This window comes from Oncorhynchus masou, chromosome 11 (genome assembly GCF_036934945.1).
Source record: "Oncorhynchus masou masou isolate Uvic2021 chromosome 11, UVic_Omas_1.1, whole genome shotgun sequence".
NCBI lineage: Eukaryota > Metazoa > Chordata > Actinopteri > Salmoniformes > Salmonidae > Oncorhynchus > Oncorhynchus masou.
This window is the reverse complement of record NC_088222.1, coordinates 58,970,584-58,992,225: the sequence shown is the minus strand read 5'-3', so window position 1 is coordinate 58,992,225 and position 21,642 is coordinate 58,970,584. Positions and strand designations below refer to the sequence as shown.

Below are 21,642 nucleotides of genomic sequence, written 5' to 3'. Positions count from 1 at the left end.
CTATGATGAAAATTACAGGCCTCTCATATTTTTAAGTGGGAGAACTTGCACAATTGGTGGCTGACTAAATACCTTTTTGCCCCACTATACATGCCAGCATCCACACAGAACCCACCTATTAATGAATATTTGTTAGTGGTTAATACTGATTTAGAAGTGTGGGGTCTTTTTATTTGATTTTTCATGGGTTGGAAAGGATGTTGTACACAATTGAACATTTCCATTATCAGAATGGCAGTTAACAGTTTTGGTTGCACACATGTAATTTCTATTGATTCAAAAAAATGTTCTGAAAAGCCCAAGGTAAACCTGATAAGACAATGTTTGAAATGTCTAAAAATAATGGTACAGGAAAACCAACTCACTTAATAGGGCTGACTGACCTCTGTTCTGACCTCCGTCTTCCTGGTGAGGCCTGATCACCTTCACGAGGAAAACAGGAGAATGTTTTTATGGGCTATGTAAAAACAAATAATTTAGAAGTTCATAAATAGTCCTGTGTGAGTCGAACCACAAGAAGGACAGAGAGCTGACTAGTCTATTTTACCATTATCTTATGGGATTCATCAAGAGATAAATCAAAAATAATCTGATTTGGTACTTTAATTTAACAGGCAGCAGTTATTTTTGGATGCATGAATCACGATGCGAGTCAAGTGTCCAAAAGGGGGAATTACCAGTCCCCTGGGGCCCTTCGGTAAATATGCAAATTGATTTTTCTTCACATGCTTGCCTGTAAAAGAGAAAAAGAGAAGTTGGTAATGGATGACATTTACTTCAAATTCCGTTTTCCCCACATCGAGGGATGTGTATTGCTGTTGATTTTCCTTTCTTAATTTTTTGTCCTGCTTCAATAACAAATCTCACCAGATTGTCTGCTGGATGATCGGGATTTCTCCATAAGGCTTAGCCCTCTGACTCCCTGACCTGTAACGCCGCAGTGAGATCACCAAGATGATAGGGAAGTATAAGACAACAAAAAATGTTTGGGGGGGGGGGGTTCAACTGTGTGTTGTCATTCTAAACTAAACGGCTGTTCTGGTTTGTCCTCTCGCAAGGTTATGGTGACCACAGATGGGATCTAGATGCATGGAGGATAATTAGGCTGAGAACAGTGTGAACCTCAACATCCCCTTTAACCGGCTGAACATGGTTATGGTGACCACAGATGGGATCTAGATGCATGGAGGATAATTAGGCTGAGAACAGTGTGAACCTCAACATCCCCTTTAACCGGCTGAACCTGGGATCTAGATGCATGGAGGATAACCGGCTGAACATGGTTATGGTGACCACAGATGGGATCTAGATGCATGGAGGATAATTAGGCTGAGAACAGTTATGGTGACCACAGATGGGATCTAGATGCATGGAGGATAATTAGGCTGAGAACAGTGTGAACCTCAACATCCCCTTTAACCGGCTGAACATGGTTATGGTGACCACAGATGGGATCTAGATGCATGGAGGATAATTAGGCTGAGAACAGTGTGAACCTCAACATCCCCATTTAACCGGCTGAACATGGTTATGGTGACCACAGATGGGATCTAGATGCATGGAGGATAATTAGGCTGAGAACAGTGTGAACCTCAACATCCCCTTTAACCGGCTGAACATGGTTATGGTGACCACAGATGGGATCTAGATGCATGGAGGATAATTAGGCTGAGAACAGTGTGAACCTCAACATCCCCTTTAACCGGCTGAACATGGTTATGGTGACCACAGATGGGATCTAGATGCATGGAGGATAATTAGGCTGAGAACAGTGTGAACCTCAACATCCCCTTTAACCGGCTGAACATGGTTATGGTGACCACAGATGGGATCTAGATGCATGGAGGATAATTAGGCTGAGAACAGTGTGAACCTCAACATCCCCTTTAACCGGCTGAACATGGTTATGGTGACCACAGATGGGATCTAGATGCATGGAGGATAATTAGGAACATGGTTATGAGAATCAGTGTGAACCTAATTAGGCTGAGAACAACATCCCCTTTAACCGGCTGAACATGGTTATGGTGACCACAGATGGGATCTAGATGCATGGAGGATAATTAGGCTGAGAACAGTGTGAACCTCAACATCCCCTTTAACCGGCTGAACATGGTTATGGTGACCACAGATGGGATCTAGATGCATGGAGGATAATTAGGCTGAGAACAGTGTGAACCTCAACATCCCCTTTAACCGGCTGAACATGGTTATGGTGACCACAGATGGGATCTAGATGCATGGAGGATAATTAGGCTGAGAACAGTGTGAACCTCAACATCCCCTTTAACCGGCTGAACATGGTTATGGTGACCACAGATGGGATCTAGATGCATGGAGGATAATTAGGCTGAGAACAGTGTGAACCTCAACATCCCCTTTAACCGGCTGAACATGGTTATGGTGACCACAGATGGGATCTAGATGCATGGAGGATAATTAGGCTGAGAACAGTGTGAACCTCAACATCCCCTTTAACCGGCTGAACATGGTTATGGTGACCACAGATGGGATCTAGATGCATGGAGGATAATTAGGCTGAGAACAGTGTGAACCTCAACATCCCCTTTAACCGGCTGAACAGATGGTTATGGTGACCACAGATGGGATCTAGATGCATGGAGGATAATTAGGCTGAGAACAGTGTGAACCTCAACATCCCCTTTAACCGGCTGAACATGGTTATGGTGACCACAGATGGGATCTAGATGCATGGAGGATAATTAGGCTGAGAACAGTGTGAACCTCAACATCCCCTTTAACCGGCTGAACATGGTTATGGTGACCACAGATGGGATCTAGATGCATGGAGGATAATTAGGCTGAGAACAGTGTGAACCTCAACATCCCCTTTAACCGGCTGAACATGGTTATGGTGACCACAGATGGGATCTAGATGCATGGAGGATAATTAGGCTGAGAACAGTGTGAACCTCAACATCCCCTTTAACCGGCTGAACATGGTTATGGTGACCACAGATGGGATCTAGATGCATGGAGGATAATTAGGCTGAGAACAGTGTGAACCAGATCAACATCCCCTTTAACCGGCTGAACATGGTTATGGTGACCACAGATGGGATCTAGATGCATGGAGGATAATTAGGCTGAGAACAGTGTGAACCTCAACATCCCCTTTAACCGGCTGAACATGGTTATGGTGACCACAGATGGGATCTAGATGCATGGAGGATAATTAGGCTGAACATGGTTATGGTGACCACAGATGGGATCTAGATGCATGGAGGATAATTAGGCTGAGAACAGTGTGAACCTCAACATCCCCTTTAACCGAACATGGTTATGGTGACCACAGATGGGATCTAGATGCATGGAGGATAATTAGGCTGAGAACAGTGTGAACCCAACATCCCCTTTAACCGGCTGAACATGGTTATGGTGACCACAGATGGGATCTAGATGCATGGAGGATAATTAGGCTGAGAACAGTGTGAACCTCAACATCCCCTTTAACCGGCTGAACATGGTTATGGTGACCACAGATGGGATCTAGATGCATGGAGGATAATTAGGCTGAGAACAGTGCATGGAGGATAATTAGGCTGAGAACAGTGTGAACCTCAACATCCCCTTTAACCGGCTGAACATGGTTATGGTGACCACAGATGGGATCTAGATGCATGGAGGATAATTAGGCTGAGAACAGTGTGAACCTCAACATCCCCTTTAACCGGCTGAACAAGGTTATGGTGACCACAGATGGGATCTAGATGCATGGAGGATAATTAGGCTGAGAACAGTGTGAACCTCAACATCCCCTTTAACCGGCTGAACATGGTTATGGTGACCACAGATGGGATCTAGATGCATGGAGGATAATTAGGCTGAGAACAGTGTGAACCTCAACATCCCCTTTAACCGGCTGAACATGGTTATGGTGACCACAGATGGGATCTAGATGCATGGAGGATAATTAGGCTGAGAACAGTGTGAACCTCAACATCCCCTTTAACCGGCTGAACATGGTTATGGTGACCACAGATGGGATCTAGATGCATGGAGGATAATTAGGCTGAGAACAGTGTGAACCTCAACATCCCCTTTAACCGGCTGAACATGGTTATGGTGACCACAGATGGGATCTAGATGCATGGAGGATAATTAGGCTGAGAACAGTGTGAACCTCAACATCCCCTTTAACCGGCTGAACAATGGCATTCAGTCCTTCACTTCTACCGTGAGACCCGAGTCCGAGCACACAGCAGCCGAAGCTATCAACTGCCTTCTCTCATACTTTTTCTCTCGGGAGTGCGACATGGGTCCATGTGGAGTGAGCATGGAGAGAGATCCAGTCCAAACTACACTTATGCTGCTGGTTTACTAGTAGGAAAATGGACATAGACCATGACTGTAAAGGACAGTGGCGTTTATCAGGTGAGAGACATTATCAAGGGGCATCCACTCTGAACATGTGCCATTAAAAGGACGAACTGAAACTCTATATTGAAGAAGAACATGCAATGGCAGGAAAGGAAGAATGAGATCAGTGAAGAGGGGTGTTCAACCGTGCCCGTAATTGATTTAGGCTTGTCCAAAATTGTTTATTTGGGGTATCAGGTTGATTGTGGAGGTCTGCACACTGCAAAATGTATCTCAATGCATTCTTAGCCTAATCAGTCATTACCACAAGTGATGAGAAAAGTGAGGATCTTAAATTAAAAAGTGATCGAACCTACATGAAGCACTGTCGTTATGTGTTTTTCATAATATATCAATAATAATGGATTTAGAAAAGGCAAGGCCCCTAGAGACAGAGCTGTGCCCTAAAAAAATAAGAGACAGGATTGTAGCTTGGGCTAACCTCGCCCCAATCTCATTCTTATCAAGGTTGGTGTGAAACTGTTATAACAAGTGTTCTCTCGCTTCCCTGTGAAATTGTATTAACTTGCTATAAGGGGATCTGTGCCTCTGGCTGATGAGATTTCAACAGCTATCATGTTTTCTGTTCCTCCAGAGGATGGTGAAACAGATGGCAACTCTGGATGAGCCCCCATTTCCCACTGTAGATAGGGACGATGAGTAATGATTGAAGGTTCTCTTTTAACAAGTTGAGGGTAAGGTCATCTAAACCTTTAATCTGTTTACATTGTTGAACACTGCGCTGATGAGCAAGCACCAACCTTTTGAAGATCTTAGCAGAATTATGATAAACAAAAAGGTAAATGCAACCCGATTGTGATAAGAAAAATGGAAACAATGGTTAACATTGAGATTTATTCACCTCAATCTACAGATCCGCTGTGCATGCATGCACATTTTTGATACTCACTCCTACTTTATTAATGGAAACTTTCCTATGATTATAGTATTACCATACTAACTGGATTGTACAACCCAGAATGAAGGGTTTGAAATGTCTTCTTTTTCCTGTTCTAATTTCCCTTACTTTAGACTGTAGAATATTTTGATATAGAAGCTCAAATCTAAATGCTTACATTAAAATGTAATGGTTATCACACACGAGAAGAGGATGGAATGTAATGGAACAGTGTGTTTGCGCTTTTCTTATAACAAATTTCTGTGTTCTATTCATGTGCTGTTCTATAAAAAAATGTTTTCATGCAAGTGGCTGACTGTACAAATCCTCACTATCAGTAGCTGCAATTTGGCAGTACGCACAGACCTTGTTTTGAGAACAAACGAAAGATCTCAGTTTCAAGGTCTCAGCTTAGAGAGATGAAGCCTCGTGAGATATTGGTCTGTCACATGTTATGAAACAGTATTGGTCTGTCACATGGATGAATAAAGCAGTAATGATTAATATATATAACTACTTGTCTGTGTATTGCTGTATACAAGACAACTGCACTGCCCAGGCAGAGCTGTTGATTGACATGTGTACTACGGTGTGTTGAGTTGAAACCTCTCCAACATGCTGACAAACTATCATTGATTTAATATTGACTTTCAGTGTCCCTGTGTAAGAATTCACACAACATATTCAATATGCCTCGTCAATGGTGAACTGACTGTCACATCATTAGCAGACTACTGTTGACATTCAGCTACAGTGCTTTCACAAAGTATTCAGACCCCACATTTTGTTATGTCACATCCCTATTCCAAAAGGATTACATTGTTTTTCCTTAATCTACACACAATACACCATAATGACAAAGGGAAAACAGGTTTACAGAATATTTTGCAAATGTCTAAAAAAATAAGGAATCTGAAATACTTCTACATAAGTATTCAGACCCTTTGTTATGATTCAATTGAGCTCAGGTGCATCCTGTTCCCATTGATCCTTGAGATGTTTCTCCAACTTGATTGGAGTCCACATGTGGTAAATTCAATTGATTGGACATGATTTGGAAAAAGCACACACTTGTCTACCAAAAAGTTCCCACAGTTGACAGTGAATGTCAGACAAAAGCCATGTCAAAGGATGTCAAAGGAATTGGCCATAGAGCTCTGAGACAGGATTATGTCGAGGCACAGATCTGTGGAATGGTACCAAAAAAAAAAGCGTGCAGCATTGAAGGTCCCCAAGAACAGCGGCCTCCATCATTCTTAAATGGAAGAAGATTGGAACCACCAAGAATCTTTCAAGAGCTGGCCGCCACAGCCAATCTGAGCAATCAGAGGAGAAGGGCCTTGGTCAGGGAGGTGACCAAGAACCTGATGGTCACTGACCGAGCTCTTCTGTGGAGATGGGAGAACATACCATAAGGACGACCATCGATGCAGCACTCCACCAAATCAGGCCTTTATGGTCGAGTGGCCAGATGGAAGGCATTCTTCAGTAAAAAGCACAACAGCCCACTTGGAGTTTGCCAAAAGGCACTTATAGACTCAGACCAAGAGAAACAAGATCCTCTGGTCTGATGAAACCAAGACGGAACTCTTTGGCCTGAATGCAGACGTGACGCTTGGCAGGTAACCTTCAACCATTCCTACGGTGAAGCATGGTGGTGGCAGCATCATGCTGTGGGGATATTTTACAGTGGCAGGGACTGGGAGACTAGTCAGGATCAAGGGAAAGATGAACAGAGCAAAGCCCAAAGTGATACTTGATGAAGTCCTGAGTGCTCTGGAGCAGGTTATCAGTCTGGGGCGACGGTTCACTTTCCTACAGGACAACGACCCTAAGCACACAGCCAACACAACACAGGAGTAGCTTCAGGACAAGTCTTTGAATGTCCTCGAGTGGCCCTTCCAGAGCCCGGACTTGAACCCGATTGAACATCTCTGGAGACCTGTAAATAGCTGTGCAGCGGCGCTCCCCATCCAACCTGACAGAGCTTGAGAGGATCTGCAGAGAAGAACATAGAAACTACCCAAATACAGGTGTGCCAAGCTTGTAGAGTCATAGCCAAGACTCGAGGCTGTAATTGCTGCCAAAGGTGATTTGAGCAAAGTACTGAATACTTGTGGAAAAAGGGGTCTGAATACTTTCCGAATGCACTTTATATCAAGAGAACAGATGAATTGATTAAATGAACACTACTAATCTACTAATCTTTAACCGTGTAACATTACCTTCCTTCACAGAAAGTTTTAGTAGAACTCTGCTTCCATCCACACAGTGACGAACTGAACTTCCGCAACACGTTCCCTTGCTCGTCAATGTGCTTGTCAACCTACTACTGTTGCGGCAATGAAAGCATGTGTGGGCTGTCGCTTAGTTTACTAAAATGTTGTAGCTAACTACCTTAGTCGTAATGACGCCTTAGTTTACTAAAATGTTGTCGCTAACTACCTTAGTCGTAAATGACGCCTTAGTTTACTAAAAATGTAGCTAAAAAGGCACAAACATCAAAATACTTTGTGTTAAAGTGGAATTCAAATAGATTTCATTCTGTCAACCACCTACACAAAATACTAAATGTCAGTTGTCTAATATTTGTAAAAAAAAATAATAATAATTTAAGTAATACGAATGTAACACTATACTGTATCTTGATTAAATAAGTAATCAACACGTTAGTCACACGCAAAAGTTGAGAGCCAAAACACAAACCAGCTGCACTGCTTCTTGACACACTGCTTGCTTAACCCAAAGCCAGCCACACCAATGTGTTGGAGGAAACACCTTCCAACTGCCCTTCAAAGTCAACTTGCAGGCGCCCAGCCACAAAGTTGCTAGAGCGCGATGGGACAAGGAAATCCCGGCCGGCCAAACCCATTGATGGCGCTGGACCAATTGTGCGCCGCTTCGTGGGTCTCCCAGTGAAAACAGCCTGGGATCGAACCCGGGTCTGTAGTGATGCCTCAAGCACTGCGATGCAGTGCCACTTTGAAGACCCTGTTAGAAATAACCTTAGGCAGCTAATACAGCTGTGAGTCTTTCTGGGCAGAAGCTTTCTAAGAGCTTTCCACATCTGGATTGTGCAACATTTGCCCATTGTTATTTTCAGAATTCTTCAAGCTCTATCAAATTGATTGTAGCCACAGATTGAAGTCAAAACGGCCACTCAGGAACCGTCTTCTTGCGTTTTAGATGATTGCCCTGCTGAACCGTGAATTAATCTCCCAGTGTCATGTGGAACAAGAACTGAACCAGGCTTTCCTCTAGGATTTTGCCTGTACTTAGCTCCATTCTGTTTAGTGCTGACCCTGAAAAAGTCCCATCCTTAACAATTACAATCATACCCATAACATGATGCAGCCACCACTATGCTTGAAAATATGGAGTGGTACTCCGTAATGTGTTGTATTTGCCCCAAACACAGCAGTTTGTATTCTCATTTTTTGCAGTATTACTTTAATCCTTCTTGCAAACAGGATACATGTTTTGGAATATTTTTATTCTGTACAAGCTTTCTTTTCGCTCTATCAATTAGGTTAGTATTGTGGAGTAACTACAACGTCGATCCAGTGTCAGTTTTTTCCCCATCACAGCCATTTAACACGAACTGGTTAAAAAAAAAAACTCCCCATTGGCCTTATGGTGAAATCCCTGAGCAGTTTCCTTCCTCTCTGGCAACTGAGTCAGGAAGGACGCCTGTATCATTCTAGTGACTGGATGTATTGATACACCATCCAAAGTGTAATTAATAACTTTGCCATGCCGAAAGGGATATTGAATGTCTCATTTTTTAATGTCTGATTTTTTACCCATCTACCAAATGGTGCCCTTCTTTGCGAGTTATTGGAAAATCTCCCTGGTTTTTGTGGTTGAATATGTGGGCTACCAAATGGTGCCCTTCTTTGTGGGCTTGCCAAACCAAAGAGGTTGAATACTTACTGACATGACATTCCCACTTTTTAATTACATTTGTAAAAGTTTCTAAAAACATAATTCCATTTTGACATAAGGGTAGTGGGTGTAAAAAAACTACATTGAATCCATTTTAAATTCAGGCTGCAACAACAAAATGTGGAAAGGGGTGGGAATACTTTCTGGAGGCTCTGTACAATTTTAAAATGTATTTAGCAAACAATGCATTTTCCCTAACATCAGTGGTATCAGCGGATGAAGGGGAGTGGAGGGGTGAAATAATTACGCTGATTCGGTTGCAAAAATCTTCTAAAAATGGTAGCAAACGGAATGGGGAGGAACCTACCCGAATTTGACCAAGAGAAACCCTTCTTTTACTCGGTTTGCTTCCGTTCATTCCGTTCATTACGGTAAACAGTTTCCGTAATAAATAAGCCATGCAGCTGGAGGGAGGAAAATAGTACGAGGGCCGGAGTGGAGAGCTAAGGATTGTCTCCTCTCCTAAGTCGTCTAATTGGTTCAGCTTTTGAAGGGTAGTTTTCGTACCAGCTTACTTTGACCTCAAATTGCGTGCATGGTAAGCAACATGTGTGCAGGTCTGCAATACCAAAACGTATGCCAGGGATCATCAACTAAATTCAGCCGCGGGAAGATTTTCTCTTGAGCACATGTTCGGGGGCCAGAACGTAATTACAAATCATTTGACCGCAAGAACCCCAAACAGATATAATACTTGACCCAAACAATAATTTTAAACCTTGCTTACATTTTTTCTCAGAAAACTTGGGGGGGCCAATTAAACCACCTGCAGGCCAAAATCGGTACACGGGGCGCCAATTGGGGAACCCTGATGTATGCACTCACTGTTATAAGTCGGTTTGGATGAAAAGCATTTACTAAATGGCATAATAATTATAGATCTTATATTAGTTACATACAGCTACCTGGTTTACCTGATAGGGCCAGCTTGTTGTGTTTGTGACACTCTTTGAAGTTCTGGTTGAGGTCATCGGACACCTTGATGTCCTGGAACATTCGAGCCAGCTTATTCACGTAGTCAGCAGGCATGCCTACCTCCTGCAATCAAGGGTAGGGGACATTGGCGACATGCTATAATTTTAAGTACGTGAGGTGGAACAAATGCACAAATAGGCAGCATGTGCACACACACAGTATCTCCCTTCCCATAAGACTGCGGCACACATGCAAGTACCCATCTAGGGCTGTGGTAGGCTATGCCATATGGATGTGCGCTACACTCATTTTGCAGACAAGATTGGCTTAGAATTCCGTGGCATTATAGTATGAAGAATACAATTGAACATAGCTGAATAAAATAGGACATTTTCTCCCCAAAATTTGCGAGGCAGTGTGCACGTGCAGCTATTCAGTGTTGAGCGGTTAATTAACAAAGAAACAGGTCCTCCTATATGCTTAATTTAGAGTTATGTGTTAAAGAGCAGACTATATAGCCTAAGGCGGCATGATGGGACTAATGATTTGAAAAAAGTTGCATGAAAGGCATGAACTCTACTCGGTTTCCTGTGCTTCCTGTGTTTCCTTTAAATTTGTCCTATTAAAAAAAAATATTCTGCTAAAGTGTAGTAAAACTACATGAAATGCATTTAGAAAAAAGCCCATTTTATTCCTATGCAAAGAAATACAAGTGTCTGATAAAGCCTAGGCCTAACTCTATGTAATGCGCGCTCAGCCAGGCATTGAACAGTTTGAGAACAGTGGAGTTATATTATCCGCCCAAATTATAACTATCCAATCTACTCATCACCTTATGAATAGTAGGCCATCTTACATAAAATCGGCAAAGATTATGCATGTGATGCTTTATTGTAAAGGTTCATTTATGGTGAAAATGATCTTCCCCAAACATGAAACTTACGCACCACCTATGTATACCAGTTAGGCTACACCGGTTGTAAAGAAGATTCATGCATTTTCATTTTAAGAATTGAGCAATACATATAGCAGCATGAGAAAGCTGGTATCCTATTTTAAATAGTGGTCAGTCAAAGCTCTTTTCACACAGAATTGCGCAATGACTGGGTTTATAAAAAGACGTTTCACGAGGCTCTGGGCACTAACCACGTTCTAACCACGCTCTAACCACGCTCTAACCACGCTCTAACCACGCTCTAACCACGCTCTAACCACGCTCTAACCACGCTCTAACCACGCTCTAACCACGCTCTAACCACGCTCTAACCACGTTCTAACCACGTTCTAACCACGTTCTAACCACGTTCTAACCACGTTCTAACCACATTCTAACCATGTTCCAGGGGTCCTAGGCCTATAGGCTACGTTTGCAGTTATTTGGCCACTTTAGTTGATACAAACCATATAGGCCTATGGGCTAGGCTACATGACTTGTGCGACTATAATTTAGGAACAGGAATGTTTCTTGCCTTAGTGCACATGCTGGGCATCATTCACAAGTGATAATAATAGTCTGCTGGGTGACAATATTAACTTAATCTGGTCTTTATATATACACGAAATGTGTGAAATTTGTTTGATTTATGGGAACCGGGGCATTGGAGATAATACATGTCATTTCTGCACTTAAAATAGTGAATGGAGGTCACTTTTCCCATGGTTCATTTTCATGCCAGCCAGGTAGGCTATACTCCTGTTGTAAAGAGAAGCAATGTGCTTACTATTAGGAATGTTTAGAAATAGATAGTAGGCCAAGCCTATAGAAAGCTGATGGAACACTCTTTAAGAGGCCATCAATTCTGTTCACGCAATTGCACAGCCTATAGAAATGTTGCACAACATGAGCTCTCATTAAGTATTTGATTTGAAGACATTTGCATTGATATCAGCGATTAGAGGGACAATAGTGTGCCAAGTACCAGGCCATTAGCGACTGGCAATTAGCAAGTGAGGTAGGCTAATAATGGCCATAAGAGCAGCCTAGTTAATGACTAAACGGTCACATGGAATTTGACTATGGTAATGACTGGTGACCGCCGGTAATATGGTCACCGTAACAGCCCCACACCTACACCAGGTCGTACCCACAGGTTGTACCCAGAGCCCTACACAGCCCTAACAGCCCTACACCGTAACAGCCCTACACCGTAACAGCCCTACAGCCCTAACAGCCCTACACCCACAGGTTACAGCCCTACACCGCCCTACAGCCCTACACCGTTAGCCCTACACCCTACACCGTAAAGCCCTACACCCACAGGTCGTACCCAGAGCCCTACACCGTAACAGCCCTACACCGTACACCCACAGGTCGTACCCAGAGCCCTACCCCGTAACAGCCCTACCCGAGCCCTACACCCACAGGTCAGCCCTACACCGGAGCCCTACACCGTAACAGCCCTACACCGTAACAGCCCTACACCGTAACAGCCCTACACCTACCCACAGGTCGCCCTACACCAGAGCCCTACACCGTAACAGCCCTACACCCACAGGTCGTACCCAGAGCCCTACACCGTAACAGCCCTACACCGTAACAGCCCTACACCCACCCACAGGTCGTACCCAGAGCCCTACCCCGTAACAGCCCTACCCCGTAACAGCCCTACCCCGTAACAGCCCTACACCGTAACAGCCCTACACCGTAACAGCCCTACACCGTAACAGCCCTACACCGTAACAGCCCTACCCGTAACAGCCCTACCCCCACAGGTCACCCACAGGTCGTACCCGGAGCCACTCCACCATGTTCTCCTCGATTTCGCTGTCCGCGGAGATGTCCAGGATAAGGCGTCGGGTCAGATGAGCTTTGTGGTAGCGCATGAACACGTCTTTGTTCTGCACGTACTTCAGCACCAGCAACTGCAGGAGAACACAGAACACACCATCAGGGTCATATTATACTATGACATGAAGCAGACGCTTTTATCCAAAGCGACTCAGTCATGCATGCACACATTTCACATATGGATGGTCCCGGGAATTGAACCCACTACCCTGGCGTTACAAGCGCCATGTTCTACCAACTGAGCTACAAAGGACCACATTCATTAGTGCATACAGTAGCACAAAATGTTTTGCAATGAAAAACTAAGAGTCTATTGGACAAGTTCAGGTAGTCTCTCCCGGTTTGTCTGTTTTCCTCTATTTGGTGTCTAATGAACATGAACCAGCTAAGAAGAAACAAGTGTTTGCAGATCTGAAAATAATGTATAATACAGCATCCATCAGTACCTGCTAAAACAAAGTGAGAAAAACAGAGTATAAAGCAACGACCACACTAAGCTTAAAGACGAACGGGGGGGGGAGCGAGGCATTGTGTGTGAACGGATGTCATCGTCACCCATCTATTTTTGCGACTACCTGGACCTACCAAATGTTTTGAAATGTATTGAAATGAAACATGGATTTGAATGAAAAGTATTTGAATAAACATCGATGTAAGAAGCGAACAGTTTCAAATATGTCGTATTAAACATCATAAACACTAAATAGGTCAGGAGCCAGACAGGGAGCCTAAGAAGGAACAATTACAGCTACATTATTTCAATTATTTCCAGGCTATAGCCTACAAAGAAATGCATTGTGAAGCTTTTGCGAGTGCGACACAATTGTCTGGTAGGGACATAAAGCGTGCAAGCATTTAGAGTTAATTAGGAACGTATTCAGACCCCTTCACTTTTTCCACATTGTTATGTTACAGCCTTATTCATTATTTCCACCTCAATCTACACACAATACCCCATAAATGATACAGCAAAACGTTTTAGAAATGGTCGCTAAATCATTTTAAAAGAAAAACTCAAATACCACATTTACACATCATCAGACCAGAGAATCTTGTTTGGCTTCCGTCTGGCCACTCCACCATAAAGGCCTGATTGGTGGAGTGCTGCAGAGATGGTTGTCCTTCTGGAAGGTTCTCCGATCTCCACGGAGGAGCTCTGTCCGAGTGACCATCTGGTTCTTGGTCACCTCCCTGACCAAGGCCCTTCTCCCCCAATTGCTCAGTTTGGCTGGGGAGCCAGCTCTAGTGTGTGGTTTCAAACTTATTCAATTTAAGAATGGAGGCCACTGTTCTTGGGGACTTTCAATGCTGCACACATTTTTTGGTATCGTTACCCAGATCCGTGCCTTGGTACAATCCTGTCTCACCGCTCTACAGACAATTCCTTCAACCTCATGGCTTGTTTTTGGCTCTGACATGCACTGTCAACTGAGGGACATTACATAGACAGGTATAAATTCATTTAAATTTGCCACAGATGGACACCAATCAAGTTGTACAAACATCAGCCCAAGGCTGCTTGCACACCGATTGGGTCAATGCTTTTTTTAACAGGAGTCATTGTTGACTTGAGATATACTTCTGAGGGACAATAAACAATGATGTACGATTTCATCCGAGTACGCACGTGTGGCCGAAGCCTTAAGGAAAGCTTGCTGGAGTCATCAAATCATTACGCGCACACACACACGTACCACTTCCTTGAGCTTGGCCTCGATCTCCTCAGATGCAAGTTTCTTGCTCAGCGGGGTTTTCCTCAGCAGCATATCACAGTAGTTGGCCAGCAACTCTGGACACTTGGACTCTGGCTGAGTCTTCAGCCCCACCCTGACAGACAGACAGTACAGAGAAAGTAGAACTCGTAAACTCACACGTTCACAAATGAAGCAATTAACAGTTCAGAAGTGGAACTTAAAAAAACTTTTGTTTTAAGTATTCAAGAAAAACACAAAAGATCTACCCCCCCACCCTGTTGAATGCTCCCACAGTTTTATCAAGTGCAACATCAATAAATACTGTAGCAGCCTTCAACAGTATGCCGGTATCAATGTTGAATTCAGTGAAGCAATTAAAGCAGTAGACCAGTAGAACTCCTACCCTTTCTGCTTCAGCGGAAGATCCAATTTAAAAATAGTAGCGTCATTCACAACTGCTTTGTAAGCCTAAGAAGAGGGAGGGGAAAAAAAAAAGTGTTACATATACAGTGACAACTGCAAATACAGCGCATAAATTCATTGACAACGTTGTGTCAATGTTGGACAAACGTTGACGGAACGTTGAGCTTCCATTTATTGGCCATGTTGAATGTTTATTGGCCGACCTTGTCTCGGGCTGTGAGGAAGCGAGGGAACAGGGTGAGGAGCGTCCTGAAAGGCTCCGTTAACCAGCTCACTGAAGCGGATGAACAGGGTGAGGAGCTGCTCCACTGTGTGTGTAAGCTTCTCAGAGTCCTGCACACACAGAGAAATACAAAGACGACTGGATTGTTCCATATCGTCACCTTTAGTGTAACAGTAAATACGTCACAAAAGCAATATGTATTTATTATCTCTGTTAGTGTAACATATGTGTGTGTAAGCAATGTGTATTTATTATCTCTGTTAGTGTAACATATCTGTGTGTGTAAGCAATATGTATTTAATATCTCTTAGTTATCTGTGTAACATATGTGTGTGTGTAAGTAATATGTATTTAATATCTCTGTTAGTGTAACATATCTGTGTGTGTAAGCAATATGTATTTAATATCTCTGTTAGTGTAACATATCTGTGTGTGTAAGCAATATGTATTTAATATCTCTGTTAGTGTAACATATCTGTAATATGTATTTAATATCTCTGTTAGTGTAACATATATCTGTGTGTGTATGTATTTATTATCTGTAATATGTATTTATTATATCTCTGTTAGTGTAACATATCTGTGTGTGTAAGTAATATGTATTTAATATCTCTGTTAGTGTAACATATCTGTGTGTGTATGTATTTATTATCTCTGTTAGTGTAACAATATGTATTTAATATCTCTGTTAGTGTAACATATCTGTGTGTGTAAGTATGTATTTAATATCTCTGTTAGTGTAACATATATGTATTTAATATCTCTGTTAGTGTAAGTAATATGTATTTAATATCTCTGTTAGTGTAACATATCTGTGTGTGTAAGTAATATGTATTTAATATCTCTGTTAGTGTAACATATCTGTGTGTAAGTAATATGTATTTATTATCTCTGTTAGTGTAACATATATGTATTTAATATCTCTGTGTGTAAGTAATATGTATTTAATATCTCTGTTAGTGTAACATATCTGTGTGTGTAAGCAATATGTATTTAATATCTCTGTTAGTGTAACAGTGTGTGTGTAAGTTAGTGTAACATATCTGTGTGTGTATATGTATTTATTTAATATCTCTGTTAGTGTAACATATCTGTGTGTGTAAGTAATATGTATTTATTATCTGTTAGTGTAACATATCTGTGTGTGTAAGCAATATGTATTTAATATCTCTGTTAGTGTAACATATCTGTGTGTAACATATCTGTAAGTATTTAATATCTCTGTTAGTGTAACATATGTATTTATTATCTCTGTTAGTGTAACATATCTGTGTGTGTAAGTAATATGTATTTAATATCTCTGTTAGTGTAACATATCTGTGTGTGTAAGCAATATGTATTTAATATCTCTGTTAGTGTAACATATCTGTGTGTGTAAGTAATATGTATTTAATATCTCTGTTAGTGTAACATATCTGTGTGTAACATATAAGCAATATGTATTTAATATCTCTGTTAGTGTAACATATCTGTGTGTGTAAGCAATATGTATTTAATATCTCTGTTAGTGTAACATATCTGTGTGTGTAAGCAATATGTATTTATTATCTCTGTGAGTGTAACATATCTGTGTGTAAGTAATATGTATTTAATATCTCTGTGAGTGTAACATATCTGTGTGTAAGCAATATGTATTTAATATCTCTGTTAGTGTAACATATCTGTGTGTGTAAGCAATATGTATTTAATATCTGTTAGTGTAACATATCTGTGTGTGTAAGTAATATGTATTTAATATCTCTGTTAGTGTAACATATCTGTGTGTGTAAGCAATATGTATTTAATATCTCTGTTAGTGTAACATATCTGTGTGTGTAAGTAATATGTATTTAATATCTCTGTTAGTGTAACATATCTGTGTGTGTAAGCAATATGTATTTAATATCTCTGTTAGTGTAACATATCTGTGTGTGTAAGCTGTTAATATGTATTTAATATCTCTGTTAGTGTAACATATCTGTGTGTGTAAGCAATATGTATTTAATATCTCTGTTAGTGTAACATATCTGTGTGTGTAAGCAATGTATTTAATATCTCTGTTAGTGTAACATATCTGTGTGTAACATATCTGTAAGCAATATGTATTTATTAGTGTAACTATCTGTTAATATGTATTTAATATCTCTGTTAGTGTAACATATCTGTGTGTGTAAGTAATATGTATTTAATATCTCTGTTAGTGTAACATATCTGTGTGTAAGCAATATGTATTTATCTGTGTGTGTAAGCAATATGTATTTAATATCTCTGTTAGTGTAACATATCTGTGTGTGTAAGTAATATGTATTTATTATCTCTGTTAGTGTAACATATCTGTGTGTGTAAGTAATATGTATTTAATATCTCTGTTAGTGTAACATATCTGTGTGTGTAAGCAATATGTATTTAATATCTCTGTTAGTGTAACATATCTGTGTGTGTAAGCAGCTTATGTAACATGTGTGTGTAGCACTCTGTTACATATCTGAAGGTGATGTAACATATCTGTCTCTGTTAGTGTAACATATCTGTGAGGTATTTAATATCTCTGTTAGTGTAACCTGTGTCGTAAGCAATATGTATTTAATATCTCTGTTAGTGTAACCCAGCATGTACATGATGTGTTCCTGTCTATGTATTCCTCTAAGTCCTTCAGCATGGGCTCGATGCCACTAGGCACCTTGTCCATCAGAGAGAACATGAGATGGAGCTCTATAAGGTGGAGGAAAGCTGTGTGTGTAAGCAATATGTATTTAAACACTGTCCATGATACTGCAGCTCGACTCTAGTGATTATAGCTATAGTATCAAACAAAGGGCAATATCGCAGCAGCAATTGATGGCCAGATTTGAATAACCAGTATTTAGAGTTTGGCTGATTCTCCAGTCAACATGCTTTTTAGTTCAGGACTATGCTTCATCTATGTACAGTATACCAGCCCTTAAAGTTAAACATCACAGTATACCAGTACATCAGTATACCCTTAAATACCAGTTAAACATCACAGTATACCAGCCCTTAAACATCACAGTTAAAAAGTTAAACATCACAGTATACCAGCCCTTAAACATCACAGTATACCAGCCCTTAAAGTTAAACATCACAGTATACCAGCCCTTAAAGTTAAACATCACAGTATACCAGCCCTTAAACATCACAGTATACCAGCCCTTAAACATCACAGTTAATCACAGTATACCAGCCCTTAAACATCACAGTATAATCATCAGTGTACCAGCCCATCACAGTAAAGTTAAACATCACAGTGTACCAGCCCTTAAACATCACAGTTAAACATCACAGTGTACCAGCCCTTAAAGTTAAACATCACAGTGTACCAGCCCTTAAAGTTAAACATCACAGTGTACCAGCCCTTAAAGTTAAACATCACAGTATACCAGCCCTTAAAGTTAAACATCACAGTATACCAGCCCTTAAAGTTAAACATCACAGTATACCAGCCCTTAAACATCACAGTATACCAGCCCTTAAAGTTAAACATCACAGTATACCAGCCCTTAAAGTTAAACATCACAGTATACCAGCCCTTAAAGTTAAACATCACAGTATACCAGCCCTTAAAGTTAAACATCACAGTATACCAGCCCTTAAAGTTAAACATCACAGTATACCAGCCCTTAAAGTTAAACATCACAGTATACCAGCCCTTAAACATCACAGTATACCAGCCCTTAAACATCACAGTATACCAGCCCTTAAACATCACAGTATACCAGCCCTTAAACATCACAGTATAAGCCCTTAAACATCACAGTATACCAGCCCTTAAACATCACAGTATAAGCCCTTAAACATCACAGTATACCAGCCCTTAAACATCACAGTATACCAGCCCTTAAACATCACAGTATACCAGCCCTTAAACATCACAGTATACCAGCCCTTAAACATCACAGTATACCAGCCCTTAAACATCACAGTATACCAGCCCTTAAACATCACAGTATACCAGCCCTTAAAGTTAAACATCACAGTATACCAGCCCTTAAAGTTAAACATCACAGTATACCAGCCCATCACAGTATACCAGCCCTTAAACATCACAGTATACCAGCCCTTAAAGTTAAACATCACAGTATACCAGCCCTTAAAGTTAAACATCACAGTATACCAGCCCTTAAACATCACAGTATAAGCCCTTAAAGTTAAACATCACAGTATACCAGCCCTTAAAGTTAAAAACATCACAGTATACCAGCCCTTAAACATCACAGTATACCAGCCCTTAAACATCACAGTAAACATCACAGTACCAGCCCTTAAACATCACAGTATACCAGCCCTTAAACATCACAGTATACCAGCCCTTAAACATTAAACATCACAGTATACCAGCCCTTAAAGTTAAACATCACAGTATACCAGCCCTTAAACATCACAGTATAAACATCACAGTATACCAGCCCTTAAAGTACCAGCCCTTAAAGTTAAACATCACAGTATACCAGCCCTTAAAGTTAAACATCACAGTATACCAGCCCTTAAAGTTAAACATCACAGTATACCAGCCCTTAAAGTTAAACATCACAGTATACCAGCCCTTAAAGTTAAACATCACAGTATACCAGCCCTTAAAGTTAAACATCACAGTATACCAGCCCTTAAAGTTAAACATCACAGTATACCAGCCCTTAAAGTTAAACATCACAGTATACCAGCCCTTAAAGTTAAACATCACAGTATACCAGCCCTTAAAGTTAATCATCACAGTATACCAGCCCTTAAAGTTAAACATCACAGTATACCAGCCCTTAAAGTTAAACATCACAGTATACCAGCCCTTAAAGTTAAACATCACAGTATACCAGCCCTTAAAGTTAAACATCACAGTATACCAGCCCTTAAAGTTAAACATCACAGTATACCAGCCCTTAAAGTTAAACATCACAGTATACCAGCCCTTAAAGTTAAACAGCCCTTAAACATCACAGTATACCAGCCCTTAAACATCACAGTATACCAGCCCTTAAACATCACAGTATACCAGCCCTTAAACATCACAGTATACCAGCCCTTAAACATCACAGTATACCAGCCCTTAAAGTTAAACATCACAGTATACCAGCCCTTAAAGTTAAACATCACAGTATACCAGCCCTTAAAGTTAAACATCACAGTATACCAGCCCTTAAAGTTAAACATCACAGTATACCAGCCCTTAAACATCACAGTATACCAGCCCTTAAACATCACAGTATACCAGCCCTTAAAGTTAAACATCACAGTATACCAGCCCTTAAAGTTAAACATCACAGTATACCAGCCCTTAAACATCACAGTATACCAGCCCTTAAACATCACAGTATACCAGCCCTTAAACATCACAGTATACCAGCCCTTAAACATCACAGTATACCAGCCCTTAAACATCACAGTATACCAGCCCTTAAACATCACAGTATACCAGCCCTTAAAGTTAAACATCACAGTATACCAGCCCTTAAATACCAGCCCTTAAACATCACAGTATACCAGCCCTTAAAGTTAAACATCACAGTATACCAGCCCTTAAAGTTAAACATCACAGTGTACCAGCCCTTAAAGTTAAACATCACAGTATACCAGCCCTTAAAGTTAAACATCACAGTATACCAGCCCTTAAAGTTAAACATCACAGTATACCAGCCCTTAAACATCACAGTATACCAGCCCTTAAACATCACAGTATACCAGCCCTTAAACATCACAGTATACCAGCCCTTAAACATCACAGTATACCAGCCCTTAAACATCACAGTATACCAGCCCTTAAAGTTAAACATCACAGTATACCAGCCCTTAAACATCACAGTATAAAAACATCACAGTATACCAGCCCTTAAACATCACAGTATACCAGCCCTTAAAGTTAAACATCACAGTATACCAGCCCTTAAACATCACAGTATACCAGCCCTTAAACATCACAGTATACCAGCCCTTAAACATCACAGTATACCAGCCCTTAAACATCACAGTATACCAGCCCTTAAACATCACAGTATACCAGCCCTTAAACATCACAGTATACCAGCCCTTAAAGTTAAACATCACAGTATACCAGCCCTTAAAGTTAAACATCACAGTATACCAGCCCTTAAAGTTAAACATCACAGTATACCAGCCCTTAAAGTTAAACATCACAGTGTACCAGCCCTTAAAGTTAAACATCACAGTGTACCAGCCCTTAAACATCACAGTATACCAGCCCTTAAACATCACAGTATACCAGCCCTTAAAGTTAAACATCACAGTATACCAGCCCTTAAAGTTAAACATCACAGTGTACCAGCCCTTAAAGTTAAACATCACAGTGTACCAGCCCTTAAAGTTAAACATCACAGTGTACCAGCCCTTAAAGTTAAACATCACAGTATACCAGCCCTTAAACATCACA

General features: G+C 41.0%; 1 pseudogene; it reads right to left on the bottom strand.

Annotated features, from left to right (window-relative positions):
• LOC135548890 (cullin-5-like) overlaps positions 1-21,642 on the bottom strand; it is a 48,781-nt pseudogene that overhangs the window by 15,391 nt on the left and 11,748 nt on the right.